Here is a 27,938-nt window from a genome sequence, read left to right as displayed (position 1 = left end):
GACAGTGACATAAGTGTTCTCAGATGCATGTGAGTTTTGAATTAGGTCAAATATTAAAATGACACAAAGCCAATCAGTAGAATTCAGATTTCTCCTTGTGGAGAAGGTTTTTATTATGGAGGCAGTATAAAGCTTTTGTCTTTACTATTAATTTCTTTTTGTTGAAGTACTTGAGATTTGCAGCTCTTGTAAGTGGGTTTTTTTTGTCATACCAGCTCAAAGTTGCTGTCTAAATGCTTCTATTTGATAGAAAAATAAGACTTGTATTTTTTTCATGAAAGGGCATTGTTTTGATATTTGATATGCACAAATGTGGGGATATTGATAATAAAGCAATATTTGAATGTCAAACCTTCAAATATTAACATTCTAACATTCAGTACCCAAATAAAATAAAATGTTACTGAGTTTTGTTAAACACGAAGATGAGCAGCATACCAACATTTTAGTCTCTCTACCAAGAGGAGAGACTTAAAGTTGTTTGGGTGGGGTTTTGTTGTTGGTTTTTGTTTGGGTTTTTTGGGGTTTTTTTTGTTGTTGTTGTGTTTGTTTGTTTGTTTAAGTAAAACAAAAATGTTTCTGGGAGGAAGGTGGTACCTGGTCTGAGTTATGAGAAATAACTTGTTTAGTAGCAGTTGGACCATTATGGAAAAGGAACTGAATCTTCCATGTGTTTTGTAGGGGAGCAGGCAGGCATCATTCCCTGCTTTGCAAGTAAGTCTGCTTAGAATTGAAAATTCTTGTTCCGGATTGGCATTTATCATTATTTTCTCAGCCAGCAGCTCCTGAGAAGAAAGCATTGAGAGAGAAGATTCTCTAGGCGCTTATTTTCCCAATGGTCATGTATAAATATGCAAAGAATTCTGGCTGAAGCATTGCTGTTGGCTTTGGTTTTATTTTCGTTTTCAATGCAAAACTTCTCATTCTTAATTTCATCCTGAATACTTTCAGTAAAATACAGCTATGCTTTCTCCCAAATACACTAAAAATCTGTTCTAAAAGGCATACTACTTAGAAATTCTGCAGAAGGTTCTTTTTTTATATTAAAATGTAACAATAAGGAAACTTTTATCTGGAAAAGATTTAATTAACTATCACTAGAACTTTAGGACAAACAAGTAAAATCAGCAGTGCTTCTTATTTTCAGATCTGAAGTATTCAATGAAGGTCTGTTAAACTGATGTTTTAATACTGCAGGTCTAATGTTTGCAAAGGAACTTGAAGGAAGGTAAGTTTCTTTCATTCAATAACAAACACAAGTAAGCTTTTCATGAACCTGAGTAATTAAGGAAATGACAACCAAATTCTTACAGGCTGTATTCACTGCAGGACAATAAGAAGTTGAGCTGTATCACTGTATTTGAGGATGACAATTCAGAAAACAGGTTGCATGTCTACGATTCCAAAAGTCGTAGAATCTTAGAATGGCTTGTATTGGAAGGGACTTTCCTTCCATCCCCCCACCATAAGCAGGGACACCTTTAACTAGATCAGGTTGCTCAAAGCCCTATTCAACCTGGCCTTGAACACTTCCAGGGATAGAGCATCCACAGTTTCTCTGGGCAATGTTATACATGAAAATAAATGAGCAAAGATGACATAATAGTCCCTTCATAAGGCTCTGTTATAAACTTGAGTTACAGCTTCATTGTGAGTGAAATTCTATCAGTAATGTTTGATACTACACTGGATTCCAAAGGATAGTTCTGGTTCAGGTTTGTGCACCTGCAGAGGGTTGAAAACGCCTGTTGACAGTCATTCTGTTCTGCTCTAGGACTTAAAGCTAAAGTTCTGTCAAACCTAGTAGCTTTTGCTTTGTCTTCCAAGATTTGCTTTAAATTTAAAGGTTTTTCCAAACAAATTTTGGGGAGGAGTGAGGAAAGAGGTTAGAGGAAAGGGGCTGGGAGGAAAGAGAATTCTCCAGATACAACTCACTTGAAGCTACTATGTTTTGTTTTACTTCAGAAAAAGGGTAAGCAAAGTCTGCACCTGTGGAGGAGGAGTCTGGCAGCCAGAAAGCAGCTTTGCCAAAAAGGCTCTGTGGACACTGAGCTGACCATGTCCCAGCAGTGCACCATTATGGCAGGGGGCACTGATACTTTCGGCTGTGCAAGGACAAGTGTTGACAGCGGGTTGAGGGAGGTGGTCCTTTCCCCTCTAGTCGGCACTGGTGAGGCCACAGCTGCAGAACCATGTCCGATTCAGCGCTTTCCACTACACAGGACATGAACACACCAGAGCAAGTCTGGTCAAAAGCTGGCAATATGATTAAGGGGCAGGAGCATCTATCATACAAATTGAGGCTGAGAGAGCTGGGACTGTTTAGCCTAGAAGAAAGAAACCTCAGGGGGATGTTAACAAGGTGTATAAACACCTGTTGAAGTGACTAAGGGCAATGAAACCCAACTCCTCTTGGAGGTGTCCAGTGACACGACAAGAGATAGTAGAGACACACTGAAGTACAGGAAGCTACGTTTAAATAGAAGGGAAAACTTCTTTTCTATAAGGGTGATGAAACATTGGGACAGGTTCCCTAGAGAGGCTGTGGGGTCTTCATACTTGGAGATATTCAGATGTCCTGAGTAACCTGCCCAAGCTGATCCTGCTTTCAGCAGGTGTGTTGGTCTAGATGTCTCTGGACACCCCTTAGAACTTTAACCATTCTGTGATTCCCTAATTCATCTCCAGAAACCATGGAGAATGATGTTTTGTTCTGTGAGGAGGTTTCTTACCAGGCTTCACTCAGCTACTTTTAGAATGAAAGTCCATCTTCAGAATACCTGGTGACATTCAGTGTTTCTAGCTGGTACAGATTTGCCCCTTCACGTTTTTCTGAAAGAAAAAACAAAACCAAATGCCCCAAATCAAACAAACCTACAAAAAAAACCCCAAAACACCAAACAAAAATCTGTAATTGATTACAGATTCAACAGAGCTGTTGCTTTTCAAGATTTAATTTGGTGCCATCTTGTGAAGATTTGTTTTTGTTAAACCTAACAGTGGAAGCAATGTGACTGATAGCAATGTGAATTGACAAATTTTGGCAGGATGCTTTGGCTGAAGTGGCTGCCAGAAACCCCCACACAGCAAGAAGATGACAGGATGGATGTTTTCTGCTTACCTGGATCATGGTTTTCCAAAGCCTCTGTTTTGGCTGTGTTCAGTCTTGTGTGTCCTTGAAATATCCTCGTGATTATTTTCTGAATTTTTAAAGTGCATATCTCACAGAAGAGGACTAAGTGATAGGACTGATTTTATTCAGCATTAGCAGACACTACAGAATGTTTCAATAGGAACAGGCAAAGAAACAATTTAACATTTACAATTTAGTGTCTACTTTAAGCACTTACAATAGACAGCTAAATTTCATGGATAATCAGTGAACGGATGCACCTTCAGATACTGATTTAGAGCCAGAGATCATTTTAGGAGACTGTCTAGCAAATGGATGCCTTAATTTGGTGTGAAATGCTTCTTGAAACTTCAGGCAATTTTCATTGCATCCCTTACTGAAATCCAGAAGTCTCAGGTTTTTTTACATACTTTTGAAGATATAAGTTCTTAAAAACTCAAGTTAATAAATGAAGCCATTATTGCAGCTGGACTCCTGGCCAATTTAGTACCAATTTATTTAACCTGAAAAATGTTTGAGAAAAATAAGCAAAAATGGTACTGAGCTATATTTCTCCCTTAAATAAACCAAGGATTTGCATGTACTTTAAAAATATATCCACTCAGAAACTTAGTTTTTATTGAGAATGGCAATGTTTGGATCCATTTTAAGAAAAGTTATACATGAATAACTTTCTGAGGGGAGAATACATGCTTTTTGTCTGTAATCACTGCTTTTAATTTTCTTAGTGCACTTTTCACTGTTGTTTTGTCTCAATACATTTTTATTTTTGTTCCTCCAGACAGGATCCTGCCACAAGCATTTTTAAATCAGACATTAGTAGCATAGTTCACAGTTGTTACTGCCAGTGCTCAAACACAAATACTGCATTTGTGTTTGGAGGAAAAAGCAAACATCAGATCTTAATTATGTGCATTTGTGCTTTCTTCTGTGCTTAAACAATCTGGCATAAGGGGTTTACATCACTATCAGTTGACTGTAGTCTGTATCTATCAGGATCACCAGCTGTATGATTTGCCTTGGTGGCGTTTTTGTCCCATTTTTTGCTTGTTTTTAAATGGCAGAATTGCCAGGGAAACTTGAAGCTTTAGGATTCCTTTATCCATAAGAAAATTGCTAGGAGAGATTTTTTATTGAATGCTTAACTAAAATAATTTATTTGTAGACTGTTTTCAAACAGGTTTGGGTTTCTTTATTGGGTTTAGTATGATTGAGCAGGCTGAGCATTAGAGCAGAGATCAGAATTGGGGAGTCCTGTCTTCGTTGCTGGGACCCGCACTACAACCTCTGCTTGTGCTTCTGTTTCTGAACAGAAAGATGATGAGCAGCTTGTCAGCTCTTTGGAGCATGGATTGAGTTTTTGTCTGTCACTATAGATCTGTCTTCCTGGCATTTTTAGGCACATTTCTAGCGATAAGTTTCAAAACTTGAAAAATGTACATAGGTCTTTCAGGCTTTGGATTGCTGGTCAGTCTAAAGCTATTATTGTGATCCATCAGTCTCTGATGGATCACTAGATTCACAAAATAATTATTCCTCCTTCCATTTTGTAAGGTATGGGAGATGCTGAACTTCAGCACGAGTAAATTCATATAAAGACAATTATTCTTTGCAAAGAATTGCAAAGAATACTATAAAAAAGAATGCTTTATATGCTGAAGGAGATAAGAAAGGCCACACAGAAAATTCTCTGTTATGAATCTTGGCCAGATCTCATTTGTAGAAAAAAGAATTGGATTGGGCCTATAATAAGTTAAGTGCCAGGGAATATTCAGAGAACATCCAGGAAGGACCTCTGATCAAATCACTGCTCTGAATAAAGGAAGTATCAGCTAAACCTAAGAAGGACTGTGTGCCATGCAGAACCCCAGGCCTTGACTGATAGAATTATGACAAGTAAACCGGGAATGCTGTTACCTGATGTTCCAAATATTGGTGAATTGTACCACTGAACAAAGTGAAACTTCAGTGTACTTTTTTGGGGGGTCTGTATAAATCCACTTACATTTATTTCTCATTTTAAAATCTGGTCTTCTAATGTACTAGCATTTTATTTAGATTGGTATTGTAAACAGCTGAAATTATTTTTAATTATTTTGTAACATATTTACCTAAGAATATGACTCTGACTCTGATGTAGCTGGCAGTGAACAGCAGAAGATTTAGATTTGGTTGACTTATCCTCCTTTTCATACAAATGGGAATTAGCATTTTTTCTTTCAGTTAGAAGTTTGATTATAGTCTAGAGATTCTTGTTATAGTGTTGGCTAAAAGAAGTGTCACAAACAAGATGTTTTCAATTCGTGTGCAGCTACGAAAGTTTGGTTAAGTGTGCTTTTGTCCCAGGCCCATAGGAATAGTTGCTTTTTTCTGCAGTGTGAAGTTGAGTCCAGCAGACTGAACTTTAAGATTTTTCTTGAGCAAAAAGCACTGGTGACTTGGGGAGACAAGTGCTCATTAATTGTATTTCCAAGTTTCGGAGATTGATCTAAACAGAATCCACGTTCAAGATTCTTTCTAAGACACAATGATATATCAATTTATTGTTCAGCTTGTCTGAAGAAAAGTATATACCAATTATTACTCACCTCTGAAAAGAAATTGTGTGGATATATCTTATGCTCCATTTTTGAGTAGTGGAAGGAAGTTTAGTCTTTATGAAATCAGCTCACTTTTTTTCCTTGCTCTTTCATGCAGAACACTCAGCAAGAAGGCCAAGAGGCCCATCTTTGGAACATGAATTATTATTTAGGTGTTACTTTATAGTATGGACAATGAAGCTGATGTGGGTGGATAAAAGGGGATGAAACACAAGTAATGAAACACATCTAGTGTTTATTTTCAGTAAATACCTTTGTGTATGCAAAGACCTTTATTTTTAGCACCCTGAAATAAAGGAACAGAAAAAATAACAAAGTTAAAGGAAATTAAGTGGGTACATATTAGATATTTTGATTAAGAAGTCACCTGGAGACTAGGAACTTTGAGAAAGAAATATAAAATGAACTTAAATACTAAAGGGGCAAGTGGAGGCATTATCAGTCCAGAAACTTTTAAATGACTCAGATGTGTTGCCAACAGCATAGCTTTAGAAAAGCTAGACCCTGATCTAAATTTATTTTATAAATATGTAAGAGAATGTAGAAGTGGTGAGAAATTTTGTTCTGACAAATCTGTTTTTCTAATGATTACAGGTATTGGAGCCAACTCATATGTAATGAGGTGCAATATGACTATGGACACTCAAGAACTGGCTACACAAAGAGAAAGAGCAAGTGCTATCCAAGGCAGCAGCACAGGTGGTTGGAAGGACATGTGAATGATCCCTTTTCCCCACGATGTGAAAAAAACTTTAAAGATAAAAGGAGAATACTCTGACTTTGCATCAATATATATACTGAATATATTTAATACTGCGTTCTAGAGAATACTTCCTGGGTGTCTGTCCTCAGCCAGCAGAGGAATGCTTCAAAGGATTGGCCCACGACCATGGAAAGAAGACTGCTTGGATGGCACTAGCTGGAATCACTCTGGAGGACTGTAAGCATTGTGTGCATTAATGAAAGGCACCGGATAATTTTGCAAGAGAGGAAGCAATTTCCATATTATTTGATAAGATGCATATATGTATAATCATATATCTCAAACATAAAGATTTTAAATCTTGGCATTGAAAAACCTTCCTTAATTGAATTGGTGAAGTATATGAACATAAATAGTCCTAAAGTGTTGCATTCATGGAAGCACAAATGAACAATGTGAATCTAGAATAATTTCATGTTAATTACTGTGTTTTATTCCAATGGTTTAATTGGTGAATGGTGTCACATATTGCCATAGAATATCACAATTTACCTGCCCCTATCTGATGACTTTTGGCTTTAGTAACAAATAAGAGTGTAGTCCTTTTCAGAATGGCTTTAAAGGCATGAGGTGAAAATCTTATTCAAAGATGGATAAAATTAATATATCTGTTTGGAAACACACACAGTGAAGTTAACTGACCTGCTCAAGATATATTAAAAAAGAAGTGTATCAGTAGTCAAGAGCATTTAAACTCCTGACTCTGTGTCCCTCTTTTAAATAATTTTTTCCAGATCAGTCTGCAGAATGGTGCTCTCACCCATGACTGAGGCAGTCAACAGAACCGGAATACTGTGTATCTATTTTTCCTACAATGAGTTTTCTTCTTGTAAGTAATTTGCCCCTTTAGGATTTTCTGGTTTGGTTTTCTAGATGATAGGAAGAGAAAGGTGTGAAGTAGATAAAAAGGAAGGCAAGGTAAGTCTGAGAGAAAACTTGCACGTTTCTTATTGATACTTCAGATAGAAATGGACATCACCGTCCACAAAATGGAAATGTATGTATATTAGAAGGAGTTTTTTGTTATTCTTGCCATGAATAAAATGTCATTAACTAACAATAATTGGTTACAGGTCTTGGAATTGGGGTCAGTGGCCAGGAAGAGTTCTTGTAAGAGATTTGTAAGAAATTCATTATTTCTTCTGAGTGTGTAAAGCAAGAGATCATATGTTACACTTCCTTCAAATAAACTCATTTGATGATTTACTTTGTGGGATATAAGATTGTCAGTCCATGCTTTATAGAGATGTTTTTGACCCCTTTTTAGTTATAGTTTATGTAGCAGTGCTGATTTTTCTGCTGCACAGCAAATTCAAGTTGCTGTCTAAAAATTAAGCTTTGGATCCTGGATGAATATTTGTGAAAGTAGGCCTTGTATGTTCTTTCAGAAAAGTCTTATTTGCCTAGAATTACATGTAAGAATATAGTTTACTTTGGAGAATCTATGCTGTGTTGCTGGCATTCAGCTATTGCAGGGGATGTTATGGAATGTACTAATGAATAAAAATTCATTATAAATAATCCGGTGTTTAGGAGTCCTCTAAACCAGAGAGGGATTACAGTTAGTCAGATGAACTGGATGCTGCATTAGCAAGGATACAATGACCCAAATTATATTTTCTGTTGAAAATATAATGTTACAGATTACTCTGTTTTCATCTGTACAGTAAACTTTGAACTCATTGCATTTGTAGGTAATTTTGCCACTGATTCCAGTAGGACAAAAATACAATATGGAGCATGGCTGGGAATTCTGCTGATTTTTCCCTTTGAATACCTGACTCTTATACTTTCTAGTATTATTACTATAGATGACTTTAGTCTCTTTTGTTTGTGCATGTTTAACTTATTTTTGTTTACTTGTTATGGTTTTTTGCTGTTCAACACGTTCCTTTTCAACTGCTTTTTAGCAAACATTCAGCAGAGCAAATAAACAGCAAGGGAAACTAGTCCTTTTAACAACCACATAATAAACCTCCCAACATACAGAATTCATTGATCCTAATCATGCTGATCTCTGGGATGAGGCACCTCATGTAGTTCACTCCAATTCCTTACTATTTCACAACAGCTGATCTTACCTGCTTTAATATTGTTTTTGTGCCACAGGTACTAACTCCTATGGTTTTTTTCTTGTCTGGTTGTTTGAAATAAGAGCCATATAAAGGCCAAAATAAGAGACATGTTTTCTAACCTCGTTTTGTCTTGCAGTTTGTTGTTGCTTTGTCAGATCTGATACAAGTATTTTTCCTGAAGTCCATTCTGTTGAAGTGTTGTCATTACTTCAGATATTTTCCACTGGAAAGTTGGATAGTCACTGCAGAACAAGCCACAAAAAATGTGGGTTTCATGGCAAAATCTTAGACCAAGAATTTTAAAGTTCAGGAGTGATCTTGAGTACTTAACTAGCATTAATTGAGGAGCCTGATTTCCAAATATTACTATATTGTCTGGTAGCTCAGGCACTTTTCATATAACATGATGCGTTCACTCCAAAATTAATCCATGAAAAAGGATCAGAAAAAATGGAAAGATGTGGTTGTTAAAATGGGTCTGAGTTACGGAATCTAAGTTTTACTTCAGAATTCAAAATTCATTGAGGCAAACATAATCTTCTCGGGACAAATAAACCTCTTAGTGAAATCATGCTTTTTAGAAAAGTGTTGCCTTGAACAATATTATGCAGCTTCATGTACTTACTGGTTTTCATCTCCGTGTGTTTAATAGTTAACAAGCTAACACAGATGAACAAAGGCTGATATGTGCTTTTTGACAACTTGGGATGAAGTGAGTGAAAAGCAGCATAATTCATATGAACAGCTTACAGGGAAGCTTTGAGTGTTATCATAGCTGTTACCACTCAGCTTATCTCAAGAGTTATATCACCCTAACTTCAAGGGCTGGATGCATTTTGTGTCAGACAGTCTTATTCTAGAAGTAACATACAGCATAGTTGCATTTTTCTCAGAAGAAATGAAATTAAAGTGTGAGTGGAGGAAGAGCAGAGGAGTTTTTTCTGTTTATTAAATTTGTGATGTATGACTGAAATTTCTAGTAATACAATTTGTTAAAGTGCTGGCCCCTTCTGATAGTGCTGCATGTTCTGAAGCTTTATTTCGTGAATAAAAATTGTCCTGTTTGCAGGTCATATTAGTTTGTCATCTTTCAGTTTAATGCTTGCAGCATGAATATCTCTATTTGTTATTAACCCCTTCTAAAACTAACCTGACCAGAAGCATAATTTGTTACTGTCATCTCCTGAACACTTGAGCTTTCCTACCTCTTCGGCAAGAGAAGCAGAGCCTGGCTTTTACCCTCTTATTCCCTAGCTTAATCAAATATACAAAGAAAGACCGAGAAGCTGTTTCACTCACCCTAAGTGTATGCTGCTAACTGCTCCAAGACTTTTCCCTGTACCCTGGCCTGTGTGGTTTTTTTCTAAAGCTGCATTGTCAGAGTTCAGGTCCCCAAATTTGCAAAATTACTTCTAATTTTGCAGTTTCTGCTGCAGGGTGTGTGGTTCCTTAGCAATATATAACAGTTTAAGCTGGTATAGTACTGTGCTCCTATTTCCATTGTTTCACCCTTTCCTGATAATAGTCCTGTCCTTTGTGTGATTAGGGCCTGATTCTGCTTGAGATTAGTCACTCTTTTGTTGGTTAGTTTTCTTTGAAGTGCTTCTCTATTAGAACAGAATAAATTGCTTGGGATGGAGAAATGTGTGGGGCAGCAGCAGCTACAGTTCAGATGAGATTGAACTGCTATGGGGCCTCTCCCTGAGAACACAGCAAGGTTATAATCATGGGAGAAACTACTCTCTGTCTGTTGCAGCATGGTATGGCTCAAACTTACCAAGTTTTATGACATCATCTTTTACTCTCACTGAAAAGGACTCTATTAAATTTGTACTCAACAGTTAGGAGTTCCCAGTCATGTTCATATTCTATATGCTGGTTACTGTGAATGCTATAGCCTATGAGGGTAGTGCACCTAGCCTGAAATGCAAAAATGAAAAGTTTTTACAAAGAGGAAGCAGTGGAAGAAGAAAAATATACGCCCAGTTTAAACATCTTATTTTAACTCTGAATTGTAATGAGAAGACTTGGTTATAATAAATCTTGTGTTTAGATACTCCTTTTATTGTCACTCAGCTTAATGGTTCTTTGTATTTTCTCTGCTGAATCCTCTTTCTTTTCTTTCCTAGGTGTTTAAACGTTATCCATGCATTTTGCACTGCGACAGAAAATGTCACTGTAGACCTGATTCCAATGTTACAGTAGTGCAACTTAACTGACTTCCACTTATGGGTATGAAAAGTGAGATCAAACCTGGGTCACTACTCAAAGTGTTGTTTCTCACTATGCTGTGTCACTCAGGAAACAATAAGATACTGCCAGTACCCCTCTAGCATCGATTTGAAGGGAAGTGCATCAATTCACCCTCTCCTTGTTCTTCCATTCTACTTGCAGGTAAGATTAGATGAAAGCATCTGAGAAACAATAGAAATTACTTATTGTAAAGGTGTTTTTGGTTTTGTAACCTTGATTAGTTGTACCTTACAGACCAATGCTGGTAGCAGGGATCTTTGAGTTAGTCTTTTGGTACAATACACTGTGTGGTGCTGAGAAGTGGAAGAATAGGTGAGGAGGTGGACCTCCAGAGCAGAAAGTTTGTATTACAGAATTTTTAATTGAAATAATTCCCCCAAATTATTCTTAAGGAGAAATATCTTCAAGTTTTTGGTAACATGAGGTTTTTTGGGGATTTGGTTTTTTGGGGGTTTTGTTTGGGAGTTTTGTTTGGTTTTTTATTCTTTTTCATTTGTTTTGTTTTAGAAAAGACGTTTTCCTTTACAATTGCAATTAATCCTTTCCTGTATTTTACTTAAAATAGGAGCCCATTGCACCCCATGGACATGAGTTTCATATCAAATTCTTCATTGTAGGAGTAAGCATTTAGACAAGCTCAGCAAGGACTCATTGATAACTTTCTCCTTTACCTCGAATTTTGGCTTCTGTTTTGTCACCTGTGTTTCCATTTACCTGTCCTTGTTTCATTCGGGCAATTGAATTTGCTTCAATGCCTCCTCATTTGTCTGTGCAAATGAATCTTGTGTCAGACTTTGGGTTATTTTTCTGTATGCTAGACTTCATTGAAATCCTAAAAATCAGAGTCTACTCCTCATTCTGCTCACCCGTTGTGTTTTTTCTGGAACTGAGTAGCACTGAGTACTTAGCAGGTGTGTGGGAAGATGAGTAGCATGTAACTTCAATTGCAGTGCAGGCTGCAGTACAAAACCCTTGCTTGCTTTGTTGGTCATTTTACAAATTAGTTTGTAGAGCTACGTGGAACAGTATTTACTTTCAGCTTCTCGGCATTTAGTAAATGCAGAAAATGCAGTGTGTCATTATTCGGGGGTCTCAGCATTTACGGAGCTGTCTCTTTTATGTGGTTACATTACGGGGCTGCAGCTGGCTCCTCGCGTGTGACTCATACCGGTTCATCCTTTTCGCTGTCTGTCATCTTGCCACCTGCTGGCAAGAGGTGTAAGGCTGCAGTATGTGGAAATCAGACTTCCTGCTTTTAGGGAAAGACTCTCTCCTGCTTACAGTGTGCACAGTGGACCGAGTCCCACCTGTTTCCCAACAAATCCAGGCTCTTTTTGTCTCGAAGTGGAGCACTTTGCTTAAAATACCACGAGAATTTTCAGAAGGGTCCAAGTGTACTAAGCATTCAGCTTGAAAGAAAAAAGAGCTTTCCTAGCTCTTTTGTCAATATCCAGCTTAAAATGATTTTGTGCTTCGTTTTTGAGGGGTGAGTCTGTTTTTGCTGAAATAAACAGTAAAACTTATATTGATTTACGGCTTCGTTCAATTTGTGTGTATTAGAAGTAAATACAAAGTTTACTTCTAACGATTTCGATGTTGTGTTGTAAAGTGGTCACATTAAATATTTTCTGTTAATTTTTTTAAACAGTTACCACACCTCAGTATCTGAAACACACTGAAACAGTTTCTCCGAATTGAAACAGAAAACAGCGCTGATGTGTAGGATAGCACATGGTGAGTTTGCACAATTCCTCTTGAATGACAACCACTGTAATTTTTAAATTCTTATAACTGTTTCTAAACTACTCTTAAATGCAGCCTTCAGTTCTTTAGCGTGTACTAGTGAATCTTCAAAGTTAATGAATAAAAGCTACTATACAGCTGAGACAGGAATTCTTTATATGTCGGACAACTGGTCCAATGACTTTTGTGACATTTAAAAACTTAATGTTTGCAATATTTTGCTACTTTGGTTTTTTTCCTGATTTTTCTTATTATGGGATCCTACTTTGATGTAATTTTTAGCTCCTGTTTGTCCAGGGAAATAAGGTATTTTATTTTAATAATCTCTTTGCTATACTATTTGACTAACACAGGCCTTATCACTTCCCTAAGGATGCCATTATTGAGGCAGTTATAGTACATGTGTTAATGACTACCGGTAGTAAATATATACTTATCTGATTCAAATTAAAAGTAAAGCATGATACAGCTTTTCGATATTTTCTGATAAGCAAGGCTGTATTCTTTGAGATTTGTAATATATTGAAATGTGTAGTGTAATATGAGTTGAACTTTTATTTTTATGTGTATGTATAAATATAAAGCATATGGATATGCACACAAACATTCAAACATACCTCCTTCAGTGAAAACTATTACTTCATCATATACTCAGAAATGCTGCCTTCAGTTAATGCTGTTTTGCTGTTGGTTCTGTTATGATGCTTAATTTTTAATGAAATTAAAATGTAGCTTTCTTTATTCTTGGACCATTTCACATTGAATTCCTAAAGGAAATGTGCAAGGGCAACATTAGGTTTGCATTAATGTTATTTTTCAGATCATGCACATTTTGCAGTCATTGAGGGTTTAAAGCCCATGACAGTTTAAATAAGGTGGCCATTTAAACTGTAGACCTGAGAGCTTTTCAATTTTTAATGTTTGGTTTCCGAATAAAAAGATGCTGATATAATTTAAGATGAGTTATTGAATGGAACACAGTGAACCACTCACGATGTAAGTTTCACTGAGGTAACCTTGGCATGGGGCTGGTGGGATTCATGCCAGTTAATCAGTCTGAGTATATGAATTGGAATCCCCAGCTGTGTGGTGATACCTGGGCATTGGCTTTGTAGAATTATTATGTCCAAGATCAGATAACTGGATAACAATTATCAGATAGGTTTTTCTAATTACCAGCAATTACTACCAGAAGGACATTCATTCTTCCAAAGCATATAGTCAGGCTGATAATCTGTTACATTTATTTGGACAAGGCTACAGTGGCTTCTCAAAGTTCTAGAAACATCTTCAGCTTGCAAACTAACTTTGTAATTCCACAAACTGCTTAAGCTGAAAGGAAGCAATGCTGCTGCTCAGAGATAATTCCAACCAGCTGGTCATTCCAGTCATTTCCCTCTCCCTTCCTCTATTCCTACTCAGGTGTTTATGCACATAGTAAATCAGTTCAGAGAGAACTGTCTTTAGAAAGAGTAAACTGGCTGATCCCAGTATAAATGAAGCTGGAGAAATTAGGACTTGTAGCTGAATGAGTTGATTTCATCATCATGTGAAGACAGTGATATGGCCAAATTGATTCCTTTGTGTAATCAACAATGTCCTAAGAACATGGTATGATGATAAAACTGTACCCATGCTGCTCTTAGGGAGACACGTATTAGACAAAATGGATACAATAGCTGACAATTCAGTTTAACACTATAACTTCTTAATTTTGGTAGGATAGATCAGAGCTCCTTGAAGGCATGTGTTAAGCTCTGTTACTTTAATTATCTAATTACTCCTTTCTAGCAAAATTAAATTTTTCTTGACCTCTGTAATGCACAAAAGCAAATAGGAGTTCTGGTTTTCTCTTATTTGCTGGGGTGGGGTAAAAAAAACACACGTGGTACACTGCAAGCATTGTCCATTGTACTTTCATTGGCCATAAAACTCTGAGCTAATACCAATCAAGTGACAAAACTGTCTAGTTCAATGGAATTGAATACCTGTTACTCATGGGAATATCTCTGTTGTTGATTTGCACTGTGATTGTTTGAAGAATGTTGACTTTTTCATGCCAGTATGTGCTAGTTGTGCTTTTTATGGCTTACAATGCAGCAAACCTCCAGCCTTGAATATGTCTCAAACATTCTTGCGAGTCAGTCCAGTTGTATCCTAGAATAAATTTGAAAAGGGAGCTGAGAACTTCTCATCATTGGGCTGTATCCCAAAGAATAAAGATGTTAGATTGTACAGAGAAGTAGAATAGCATGGGAAGTTTAAAATGCCATTGTAGAAAACCAAGACTTGTATTTATTTGAATTGCTGTGATTTGGTTAATGTTTTGCAAGAGAAAACTAGTGGGTTTGGAGACAAAATAGTTAGAAACCACTTAGTTTTTCAGAGGAGAGTAGACTGAAAATTTTGTGTTTAGTTTCAAACATGGATGAATAAGAAAGTCCTTGGCAGCCTGAAAAGAAATAATAACTAGCATAGATTGAGAAGGTAGAGTAGAAGAATCCAGTTAGTGTGAAGTGATGCTTTTAAAATGTATAAGAACAAATTCCTAATTAACTCATGGAATTCTGTTACAAGGTACTGAACAACTTGAGTCTGAATAATTTGAGGCTGTTTTGTGGCCATAAGAATTATTGCTTCATTGCAATGGGGAGGGATACAAATACGTATATTATATATAAACATATTTTTCTTATTTGAAAGTTCACATTTTTCTTTAGTTATATAATCTTATCTGACACAATCCCATTCCTTCCTAATTACGTACATATGTGCGTAAATATACACTTATATTTGTTAATATATTTGTGTGTGTTTGTAGTGCCTATATCTTTTTATGTATATGTGTGTATTTATATGCTTAAAAGTGGTTATTTGTGGCTTGTTTAGCATAGTAAAGGAAAAATGAAGAGAGAATGTGGTAGCTTTCTGTATGAAGAAACTAGAAATGGAATAAATACCAAAGAGGAAAAGTTAATTAAACTGAAAAAAACTGTTGGTAAAGAGCAAAAAGACATAATAGGGAGACAAGTAAGTTCTGTCAGGAAGTTTCTGGAAGGTTCCAAGCTCTCATTAGTGTTAGGCTGTAGAATGATGTTGTTAGAGTAGTGGGAGTAAGAAAACCCTGCTAGTTTTGATTCAGAACTTCATAAATTTGAGTAGATAAGATTGAATCAGCTGTAGATTGGACCTGTAACCTAGAAGGCCCTCTCCCCGGTCCTATATCCCAAAATGAATAACTTCAAGTGCTTCAATATGATGTGGATGTAATATTAAATTCACGTTATATATGGTATTACTCTTATATGTGCTGATACAACATATTTAAATTAATATTTTTCTTTAAATTTTATTGTTCAATATGTTTGTTTTGCTAGTATGAGAGAACTGCTAGAACCACTCTGAAAAACTGCTGTGCAAGTTGCCATAGCAATTAAATCAGAGTTCCGTGGTGTTCCTTTCTTGTGTCTTAATTCTGTTTATGATTTTTAAAACAACAAGCCAATATTTCACATTTTATTCATATTTTTCTGTCTTGTTAGAGATTAGATCCAGATATTTTTGAATTCTTATGTTCCTTTCCCTAAATGTGCTTAAATATATCAACTGTTTTAATTTACCCATACTTTAGATTCTTTCTGTCTACTTGTATTGTTTATGTACATTGTGAACAGCACAGGGCAGGGCCAATGATTTCAAAAGATTTCCGAGACCTTGGGATGTTCTTGTGCTTTAAATATTGTCCCTCAGTGTGGCTCCATTTGGCAACATTTCTAAGCTGTATTTCTAATTAAAAATAATAATTGACAGGTCTTTCTTTCCCCTACCTTGCTGTTGATCCTAGTGATTATAAACTCAGGAAGAATTTACTAACAAGGCTCTGCTTAGATCTTCACTTACTGTAGCTTTTCCCAGAGGCCACAAATGAGCGCACAATAAAAGATAACTTCTCTCCTGGAGTGTTTTCAAATCATCCAAGACAGATTGAGGGAGGGAGAAGAAAGAGTGATAAGTGCCACATGACAGAGGGTTTGCTGAAACCCCCCGGCCTGTATTTGGTGTTTCTGCTGTAGTGACTGAGGTGGAGAAAGGCTTTCTTAGACAGTTCAAACTGCCTTCTATCCTGGATCATTGCACCCTTGTTCATGGAGATATGGAGCCCTGTGTTCATGAGGAGAGAGTTATTGTGGTGTGAAGGGGATACACGCTACAACTGAGCATGGCCTGGGGAGACTGAAGGCAGAGTTACTGGGAATTCAGACTTTTTGTTCCATGGAAAAATTCACAAGAGCTTCAGAAAGCTGCAGGAAGTTATGCTGATTGGAAGAAAACCATAGAAATTCTAAAGCTTCCCACAGAAAGTAAATTCTAGAAAATTAACTTTCTTGAAAGTCCTGAAAATGTAATTTGTTTTTCTCTTTTTGCTGAACTGGAGCAGACAGTTGCCCTCAGCTCCTGACATCCTGTGAAACCTCCTTACATAAACAGCTCCTCATAGCAAAACTGAATATGAAGATCCCATTCTTGCCAGAGGAACTGGCAGGAGAGTTGCCAGTTTTACAGCAGAACTTTGCTGAACATGCAGTAATGTTTGAGGGGAATCGTTTTTATGAATCAGTATTCTCCAATGAAAATCCATTCAATGAGAAAATTTCCAGCTATAATTAATTTCCAGTTGTAATTAGAACTTTTCCTAAAGACCATCTAAGAAGTCTCTGTCATGGTAAAGAACTGAAAGAAAGCCTTTTTGGGGTCCTTGCCTTATTGACAATATGAATTTTCCCTGTAAGAGTTACCTGTGGTGCATACTCTGTTTTCTAGAGGATTGCAGTACAGATATCGAGTGCTGTAAATATCAAAGTGGTATAAAAATAAGTAGGCAAGGAACAATTTCAAGAGAACCATATGTACGTTTCTTCAGCAAGAGTCACATGTATAGAATTGTTCTTATGTTCTTATGGATGGCATTTAGGAGAGAAATGAGCTCCAGCTGGAAGCATGTGACTAGTCATCTCAACAAGTCACGTCTTACAATATTTGCCTTACAGGTACACACTTCTCTTTTAGCATTAACAGTGATGGTGATCAGCACAAAAAAGAGGCAATTCAGCTACTGAAATTTTTGAAGAATAAAAGCTGCTCTTTTCTACCAAAATAAGGCAATTTGCCCACGGCATTGCCAGAGAGAAATTCCTTTCTGAAATGTGGAAAGCGGCAGTCACTAGCTCCAAAACAGTGATTGCACCATGGGGCCTCTGCTGTTGCCATGCGTCTCTGAAATGCCTACTCCTGACTCTTTCAGAGAAGGGATTGAGAGCTACCCCTAGCTTGATCGAGGCATAGCTGGTGTTGCAGTCCCTGCTGTGACAGGTCTTCAGCCAGGATGCGGAACGGAGAAACTGGTCTGTAAACGTGGAATACCCTGTTAGCAGAAGCCAGAACATTTAGCTACAAGATGTCCTCCAAATTAACTTTGTCTTTTAATGAAATATCTCTACCGAACAGAGAAAAAGTTCTTTGCATAAAGCTTGGGTTTGGGAGGATCTTAGAGAGCTGAAGAGCCCAGATACCTCAGCACTGCCTATTGCACTTGCAGAACATACTGCATGTGTGTATATTTATACATAGACTTAACATGTGTCTATATATGCACGTACATACAAAACCAGATATAAAGTATCTATGTGTATTTCTGCATCTTCCCAATCTGTTTTCTGAGGTTTTTCTGGGAAGGAATGGGAACTGGGTAGGATTCTGAGACTGATGGCTTGGAGGAACCATCTCTTGGCTCCAATCCATTTTGTAAACGTTTGTATTGTTGCTGTGCCAAATGTAAAACATGTGTTAAGCAAGTGACAATCGATACATTTACAGTAAGGGCATTCTTATGCATAAACTCTGCTTACTGCTTAATATTGAAGCAAAAGACAATGTATCTATAGTTGTCCAGTATCATTTTCTTCATCCAAATGAGAAACCGTGTACTCGTCTATTTATACAAACTGTCAAAGTGCAGCTGACACTGTAATACGAAGCTGATGGAGCATTTTATAGTGATTGAAGACCTTGTCTCATGGTCTCAGAACAAACAGTTCAATGTCATACCAAATGATTGGGTTGTTTGCTCCAAGAAATGTCCCAAATGTAATGATCTTCTGTTCTGTAATAATCTTCTGTACTTTTTTTGAATTACTAAGAAGCATCCAGAGCTAAGCTTACATTATTTTATTTGTTTTCAAATGATATAGTTTATAGAGGGAATTGGATATAATGTGCTACTCTTTCCCTCTTCTCTGCACTGTACAGAGAACACCAATATTCAGTGTCTTGGAAGTGACCATGAACATTGAACTGCTTCCAAATAACTCTCTCATGGATAGGACAGAGAGAAAAAATAATTTGAAAAATGAAAAAACAAAACAAAACAAAAACCCAACCAAAACCCAACAAAAAAAGCGAAGAAATATTATGACTTTATAGCATGAGGGCAGCAGTCTTAACCTGTTGCACCTCACCTGCAATGGCAGTGTATCTTTGCAGGAATTTGTCAGTAATGGTGTGACAACAGAATGGGAGATTTGGTATTTTTGAGGGATTTGCCTTTACTCGTATTAGACTGCAATGCCCTTCTGTGTATGAAGGTGAAGATGTGCTTTAGGAGAAAACCTTCTTGAGTTGTTTTGTGATCTCAGGCCTGATCCAAAGGTTGAAGAAGTAACACTATTCTGCAAGATGCTTTGACTCACACACTTTAGTATCTTGGAAGGGTTAGAAACCTGATGAAATGTCTTAATTTGGGACATCTGTTTTTAATGGCATCTTAAAATCTGCTTTTGAAAGCCCATATTAGCAAAATGGGTTTTATAATGACAGTCCCAAAGTGCTAAGAACTGAAGATATAAATGAAGATGACCTTCTTTTTAAAGGCTGTCATTTTCAAAGCAAGAGATATTATTTCTTGGTTCAGGTTATTAAAAAAAAAGGACACCTGATCGCTCTCCATTATGATATTTTGTGTGAGTTTTGCAAAGCTAAAGGACTTTCAATATAAAGGATCACTGTTTTCTATGAATTCTGAAGAGTGATGGACATTGGGTGTCTTACCATCTGTGTGATAAAGGGGAATTTTCAGAGTTCACTGGGAGATGGGAACACTATAGGAAAGCTATTTGCTTTGTCTGATGTTATACAACACTCCCTGTGACACCGTTCATCAGGCAATGGCCTCTTGTTGTGTTTTAACCCCAACTGGCAACTAAGTACCACAGTTGCTTGCCCATCCCACCCCCTGCCACCCCACCCACCATGGGGAGGAGAATCAGGAAAATAGTACAACTTGTGGGTTGAGATAGGGATAGTTTAATAACTGAAATAAAACAAAATATCATAATACTAATGATAATAATAACTGTAATGAAAGGGAGAGAAGAAGAATAAAACCAAAGAGAAACAAGTGATGCCCGACACAATTGCTCACCACCTGCTGACTGATGCTCACCCCATCCCCGAGAAGTGATCAGACCCTTTCTGCCAACTCCCTGCAATTTATATACCGGGCCCAATGTTCTACAGTGTGGAATATCCCTTTGGCCCATTCCAGTCAGCCATGCTTCCTCCCAACTTCTTGTGCAGCTCCTCACAGGCAGAGCATGGGGAACGGAAGTGTCCTTGATTTGGGTGAGCACTACCTAGCAACAACCAAAACATCAGTGTGTTATCAACCTTATTCTCATATTGAATCCAAAACACAACACCGTGCCAGCTACTAAGAAGAAAATTAACTCTCTCCCAGCCAAAACCAGGACACCTTTCCTAGTGGCTTGCCTTTCTGGTGACTGTTTCCTTTTTAATTTGAAAACTGCAGTTTGTGATCTGCTTCTTTGCCATTCTTTCACATTGCAAGTAGGAAAACTTCAGCAGGTCAGATTCTTGCACAGTCTATGCTCTTGGACACAAGTGCTATATTGTAAATAGGTCTACTAAGTTGTAGGTCATAACCTATAGAAAGTACAAGATTTACCTGTTCTTCCACACATGTGAGTTATGTAAGGGTCAACAGTGATCAGGAGCTGAGGAACGTTTTCCTGTGGGTGAGTAAAACATCCAGCATCTAAGCAGAGCTTGGATGAAAGTGGCTTCAGAACTGTCAGAAATAAGTCCCTAAATAAATGTCCTTGTAAGTCACTTTCATATAGGTCTATTCACTTTCGATGTGTTATAAATAATGCAAATTTAATGTCCATCTGGACATTAGGTTTTTGCCAACTGCTACCAGGCCAGCTGCAAAATTCACTGGCTACAAGCTTTGCAGCTGCTACGTGCAGTTAGCGCCAAGGAGGAGCACAGTGCTTGCACTGGTGTGCTGTACTGGAAAACAGATTAACAAGGACTGAGACACCAAACAGGGAAAGTAAGGGCTTATATATGGGCACATACCTTTCTTTTAAGACAGCTGCTTGCAGAGAGAAGCCAGCTGATATCTGATCACCTTTGTTTGCAGTGGCCCTCGTGATTCCTGTTTCCTATTGTAGTGCATATTATGTGCACTTTCTGTGGTATGTTGTAGTAATAAGAGCTACAAAATATGCATAGAATCTCTATGTACCTATGACTTTGATGTCTTCATTTGGATGCTTTTGTTTTTCAGTTTGTTTAGTCTTCTTTGGCTTGTAGGTTTCTTATCTGAATGAAATGGCAAACATCCTTCCTTAGGGACAGTTTCCTGTCAACATCTTCAGGCTGTTTTGGCCCCTATGATTTTGGGTCTACTTGGCACTCTTAAATATTGGGGATACCCCCTATTTCTTTGAGCAACTGGTCTGTTTTGTTTGTAAGTCAGGATTTTGTTGACATTCTTCCAACTGCTCAGTATTTTGGAATGCATGTCCCAGTGGACCTGAAGATGCTGATGAGGAGCCTAGGGCTAATGCTCTGTAAATTGAAATCCAGAGCTCATAGCAAAGGCGATTGAAACTCTGACGACAGGGGAAAATGCAAGGTCTAAATTGAAGATGGATCTAAGATTATTGCAAGTTTTTTTCATTAAGAGGATGTTCTTTACCTTCAGGGAGAGTCCATGCCTTTTGACCATTGATATTAAATTGGCTAGTATATTTAGATTTCTCCAAACACAAAGCCTATGCTTTGGACACTCACTTTATATATTAGCTGTATAAAGCAGTGTTCAGTTACAAAAGGAATATAACTTTCTAATAAAGAGTTTAGCAAAGGTTTGTCCTTAAATTGAAGGCATCTGATATTTAGCCATGTTCTCCAACTGCTTTAAGTTCAGCTGGCAAAAATCAATGTCAGCTTTTTTTACTGTATTGGATCTATGCAGGTTAACGTGAGCTGAGAAACCAGGCATTACTTTGTTGTCTTGGGGTGTGTGTGTCTGGGCGATAATGTGTTGCTCTGTTCATGTTGTTCAGAAACACTAGCACTACACTTGGGAGTTTTCAAGAGCAGGAGGAGGAAGCATCTTGATTATTTATTCTGTCTTCTTCCAGACCACAGTGCATGGTGTGGTGGGAATCAGTCTTCTCTGCTACAGAAAACAGCATCATAGTACCTTAGTGGGGAGTCTTACATAAATGTGTATACTTAACTTTGAAATGCTAGTTACACTCTTCAGCACTAAACTTTTCTAAAAGTCCTGATTCTGGGAGGTTAGTATATATTTCGGTGAGTGATTCACAATTTTTCTTAATGTCAGTCACATTATATTTCATGAAAAGAGGGATTTTATGAGGGAACTAGGCTAAGCTAGCATAAAGCTCTGGACATTTCAGGTTCTGTGTTCAGTGCTCGGTTGCAGTGCTCTGGGTTTTCATACACTGGTTACTGGGGCTACCCTGAATCCTAGATGTTATGAATTACAAATCATTGCCTCATATTCACAAACCCATTACAGTACTCCAAGTTAATCTTGAAACTGAACAGATAAATACTAATGTTGTTCCAAAGTTATGACCATTCCTAATGAAGGGAAGGATAAAAAACCCAGGGGAGTTTAGCCCCCTAAGGATTTATGTGAGCCCAGTCAGCACAGCAGTGAAACTTGTCTTCCCCAGCCACTAAAGGAGCATTTCTGGGGTCATTCTTAGGATGTCCTATTCTGAAGAGACACATGCTGGAAGGATTAGCTCTATTTGAAGAGCTATGAGGCAGTCAGAGCTGAAAGCCAGTGCAAAGGCTAACCAGATATTGGAACATGTGCATGTCTGACACAGCCTTGCTAGTCCTGCTCTGGCCTCTTCTGATGTCCAAATTCACTCAAGGTTGCTTTTTGGGGCTGCCTATGTAAGGATGATCTGTTTCCTGGCTGGTGTCAGATTCACTCAAAAAAATGCTGTGATGACAGATTCCTTGTTGAGTCTGAAACAAAGAGCTATTAAAGGTTGCCTTCCTTATAGAGATTGTCAACCTCTGCTTATGTTCTTCCTACATGTGTTTCCTTTGGGAGCTTCTTTCTAAGTGTCTTTGGAACTGGACTGTTATTCCTTTGGGAAGAGGGCCCACACAGACTGTGAAATATCGAGTTATCTAGTGCCATTTATCTTTTTCTAAAGGAAAGAATTATGAATTGTGATTTCAAGTTGCTTTTTTACAGATATTCTTGGAGACAAGAGAATTCTATCAGTTAGTGAATCAGCTCAAGCTACTAAAATCCATAACAAAATTGATAGCAATGTCCCAAGCATTTAAGTAGTTTCAGTGAAGGCACATCTTTCATTAACTCACAGTGAACATTGCTGTAATGCTTATTTATGCGAGTAGAAAAAAGGAAGGTAGAAAAGTTTTCTTAGTGCAAAATAAATTAGACTCTTTTAGATGAACATAAGTCTCCTGCAATGTGTATTGTATTTACCTATCGCTGTAACATATGTGACTCTGGGGAGAATGTTACTTTGTAATTAAGACCACATAAAAATTTCTTCTATTACAATTACTTTGAGTCAAGTAGAAACACCATATAGAAAATCAACAGAATTCTTTCAAAACTGAATTCAAGCTGGAAATATTTATCCCAAGACCTAGGTGCTGGAGCTAACTGCCTTTAAAGATTCATAACTTCATCTGCCCCCGGTTTTATGGCTTTCACATTTAGCTGTCCAGTGTATATGGAGAATGAAATGTGCTTTGGGCTGGTCATTCAAGGAGTTGAAGTCCAGTGACAAAACCTCTAAACCCTGGGATTTGTGCACACTGAGATTTTATAAAACCTTTCCATGTTTACAATGCACTCAGTCAGCCTTCAGAACTGAACTTCCCCAGCCTCATTCAGCTTGGCCCTGTTTCTATTAAAATCCATTTTGTGAGAACAGGTGCTAATATCAGCTTGTTACTAGGCACAGCTAATGAGTCGGAGACACCCATTATGGTGACGGAGTGAGTGTTGAAGTCCAGTCATGGTATTTGATGGCCAAAATGTGCCATTGTTGCCTCTAGTATGTGCCCTAGAGGACTTTATTGCAGCTGTAAAAAGAGGACTTTTAAAATATGAAGCATATTTCTAAGAATTTACAATTAGTCAAAGATTGCTTTTGAAGGAAATACTGCAATATAAAGTAGCTAATTGAGCTATATAAGCCATAAACACCTCAGGGAAGCTCTTAAAGGGCACTTTTAAAACTGATTTGAGAAATCTGCTGGGCTTTTTCAAAGTATTCCTGCCTCTAGCCACACTTCTTTCAAAAGCTGACAGGCAGTGAAGGGATTGGAGACAGAACTTTGCTTCCATGAAAGGAAGTGGTAAATTCCCATTGACTCCCACTGCCGGTCCCCTTTCATAAACCAAGGAGGTAGAAGAACTGGCAGACGGTGGCGAAGTGGGGAATAGCTTTGGGGGCTGCAGGAGGCTTCCTTTTTATGACTTGGTGAAATGACTTTTACAAAGTTATTCTCAATGAGCAGGGGAGAAGAAAGGGTGTATTTTTCACTGCTAATTTTTGGATCTAGGCCTGTATGGCAATAGGAGCAGAGATGATCATGAGAATTATATATCAATTTGAGGAAACTTTGGCTTTAGTACAATCATTGTTGAAACTGGCTCTTCATCTCTGTAGAGCCAAGGCTTCATCTTTAGTTCATGCAGTGTTTGTACCATTTGTCAATTTGCCTAATCTCTGCCTGCATCACATGCAAAATGGAACAGTATGTATGTAGTTCCCAGGAAATAGTTGTGCTGCAACATTCTCAGCAATCGGTAGGTTGAAGATGTCACATTGTTTGCACTGGGGAATTTTCTTCAAACTTCAAAAGGACCATTAATCAAATCAGTGAATTTTTATATTACCTCAAGGTTACCTACTCTTTTCCTCAGTCTCTCTGTTCATCACAGTATATTGCAAAAATGAATCAAAGTTTTTAAAGTATTTCAAAGTTGACTTCACACCTTCTAAAATATGTTTGCTAAAATTTTGCAGTATTTTAATTTTATTTTTTTTACTTTGAAGTTTATTATTTTTATATGTTATTCCTTAACTACAGTAGGCTTTTAAAATATATTTCAAATTTATTTAAAATATATTTCAGTTCTTGAATTCTGTTAGCAGTGAATAAATATTTTTGTACCAAATTTATTCAGTTTCCATGTAATATATGAAAAATAACACTTCTAGATCAAGCAATTTTTATGATACTAAAATAGGTTGGGCTAGAAATTATCTTGAAAATGCTGACCAACACTGCTCTTTTCATGGAAAATCCTGTTCACTGTAGTGTGCCAAGGTGGTTAGTTTGACACCTTTTCAGGTGGGTAGTGTAGTTCCTCACAGGGACTTTTAAGATCATGGCTTTCCCTGGTGAAGCCATTGTTCTGTTGATGACTCTTATCACTCTTCAGCTTGAGATTTGTAAATCATAGAACACCCAGTGTGTTTGAATTCTTCCAGTCTTTGCTTAGTACAGGAATGCAAAGAAGGTCCCAATGGAAATCATTATTCACACTTTAATAGATGCTATGGACATATTCAGAACATAGATAGAAGTTATGGAAGCCCCTCTGATATTCTGACTCTGATGCAGTGGTTAAATAATTCACCATCAGATTAAAGAGCTGATTTGATGAACTTGAGGAACTATAGGGAATTGGCTGAGACATTGCCAGTGTAATTTGACGTGTATAGTAGGATTAATTATAAGTTCCAATCAAGCTCTCTTTGGAGACAAGGTAAGTTTCAAATGATCCCAAAATGAGGCCTGAGATTTGGGCTGAGATTTCCAATGCTACTTGAACTATTTGCGAATTCAAATCCCACTGAGATGAACAGAAACTGGGCATCGAACACTGCAGGTGGCTTGCAAATCAATCTTGAATTTTAACAGTGATCTTTCAGTCCTACTGAGACTTATAATATGAAGTATAAAGGAAATAAACAGGGGATCTGACCCAAGTCTGGCATCTTTGTTAAGACAAGCTATGCCAAAACACATGTGCAGAATTGCAGGCACATCCACATACTCTGCCTAATGGGTCAGCCTATTTGTCTTCCAGTGATATACTGTCTTTATTACAAAGTTACTGCTTGGGCAAGGAGCTTTAATATATTAATAATCAGTGCCTTAGGCCAGGTATCAGCTGGCTTTTATTATGGCAGTCTGTGTGGTCCCACATTCAACTCCATGGGTATAGAAGTAGAGAAACTCCTGTCACCTTCATTTATTTCTCCTATCGGATAGCTGAACAAACATCTTCCAGATCTGCACTCTATCGCTTTTGCTAAGCAGTTCCCTTCTGCTTTATTTCAACAAATAAGAAAGAGATTTCTGGCCAGAAACAGTTAACTATTTGCATACAGACAATCCTGTTGTTAGCATCAAAGCAATTGGGATCATTCTGTCTTTATTTTCCTTTTTTTTTTAAATCCCCACAAGCAACTTTGTACTGTGTGGTTTTACTGCCTGTTAGCACTGGAGTGGATTACAAGAATTACATCAGTTATCACTACATATATAACGATGAATTTATATCCTGAATGAAGAAGACAATGCCTTCTCTTAAAATAATATTTTATTAGGAAAAATAGAAAACAAAATTAGAGGTAAAGTTTAGTTTTTAAATTAATGCAGAACAGCAGAAACTGCTGACATTTTTGACTGCATTGCTCAAGAACCAATTTTGTGATGTGGGGTAAACAAGGGATATTAAAACATTTAACATGATAAGTTAGTAGTAGTTTAACATGGTAAAAGTTTAGTACTTGTAAAGTAAGAGCATTTTTTAGCAAGACTATTTTCCCCTCATTATCTTTACTCATAGAGTTGCATGAGAATTTAATTTTTCCTTAAGAAGAGAGTCTAGGTCTCCAAGTAAACTAAATTAATCTCAAAAATGCATGTGGAAGGTGCCTAGTTACCAAGCTACCAAATTCCAGACTTCAAAATGATGACTTTAGTTTTCTGAACTGGGGGGGAGGAAAAAGAAATTAACATCCTGAGGAATGTTTTTATGTTTCCTGTAGTGTTAGGGGCTAGCCAGTGTAGCAGTTTCCTTTTCAATGAACACGGTAAGTTCTGGCTTAATTTAAGTTTCTTCTTTAATTGTCTATTTCTTCAAATGACTCCATGCATCCACTCCAGTTTTGCACAGCAGTGCCAGAAGGTGCCAGAGAACTCAGCACCAAATGTGTCCCTAAACTGTCCTGCTCACTCTGCTGTTACATTCCCTTTTCAGAGATATTATATTTGGAGCATTTATTTGCCCTAACTCTTCAGGTTCCGCTTCAGATGCACACACAGAAGTGCTCTTTGGAGGACTGTGGTAAGGTTTGCACATCTATGCAGGTCTAAACACTCCTTGTGTTTAATAACCTCAAAGTTCAGTGCTGCAGATGATGCACAACTTGTAAGATAATCTAGGCTGTGTATTAAAAGGCATTCATATCATGTCAGCACAATAGCATATTTCCAGATGATCATAATTTTTAGGTTATTTGAACAACTTTCATAGCTTGAAACTGTCATTTTACTTTGATTACCAGGAGAGAACATTGAAGTAACTGCTGTTGCCACAGGTACAACTTCTTACTGATCTGGGCAGGTGTTTGGTCATGTGAACTGCACTTTGCTGTTTTTCTGCCCTAAAAATACGGTGTTCCAATGCTGGCAATCTAGAGGTCTGCTCCTCCGAGTGCTCACTGTGAAGAAACTGCTCCAAAGAGATCAGTAAGCATTGGGATTGTGTGGGAGCACACAAAATGAAAACCTTTGTGTGCTTTATGAATACCTCCCACACTAATGTGGCCCAGGGCATAAGATCCTTGGTGATTTTGTTGTATTATCAGTTTGTTTGCATATGAAACTCAAAGCAAACTTTGGTGGCTGTGAACACAGAAATAAAACCTTCATAGCAGCATCTTAGTGAAGAA

The 27,938-nt window shown here is 37.4% G+C and overlaps 1 protein-coding gene across 2 annotated transcripts in view; it reads left to right on the top strand.

The window, feature by feature from the left end:
• The window catches only part of SATB2 (SATB homeobox 2), a 227,519-nt gene that overhangs the window by 6,385 nt on the left and 193,196 nt on the right, over positions 1-27,938 (top strand). Inside the window, exons 2-7 of one of the 2 annotated variants that reach the window (XM_027678202.1) lie at positions 1,198-1,228; positions 6,328-6,432; positions 6,558-6,673; positions 7,231-7,325; positions 10,701-10,965; positions 12,473-12,558. The gene's annotated coding sequence lies outside the window, so the exon portion shown is untranslated. The remainder of the gene's footprint in view (positions 1-1,197; positions 1,229-6,327; positions 6,433-6,557; positions 6,674-7,230; positions 7,326-10,700; positions 10,966-12,472; positions 12,559-27,938) is intronic. The other variant, XM_027678203.1, reaches the window with a different exon arrangement.

This window comes from Neopelma chrysocephalum, unplaced genomic scaffold (assembly GCF_003984885.1).
Source record: "Neopelma chrysocephalum unplaced genomic scaffold, ASM398488v2 Primary Assembly neopelma1_44, whole genome shotgun sequence".
Lineage (NCBI taxonomy): Eukaryota > Metazoa > Chordata > Aves > Passeriformes > Pipridae > Neopelma > Neopelma chrysocephalum.
Note: the sequence above shows the minus strand (reverse complement) of the source record. Positions and strands in the feature narration are given on the sequence as shown.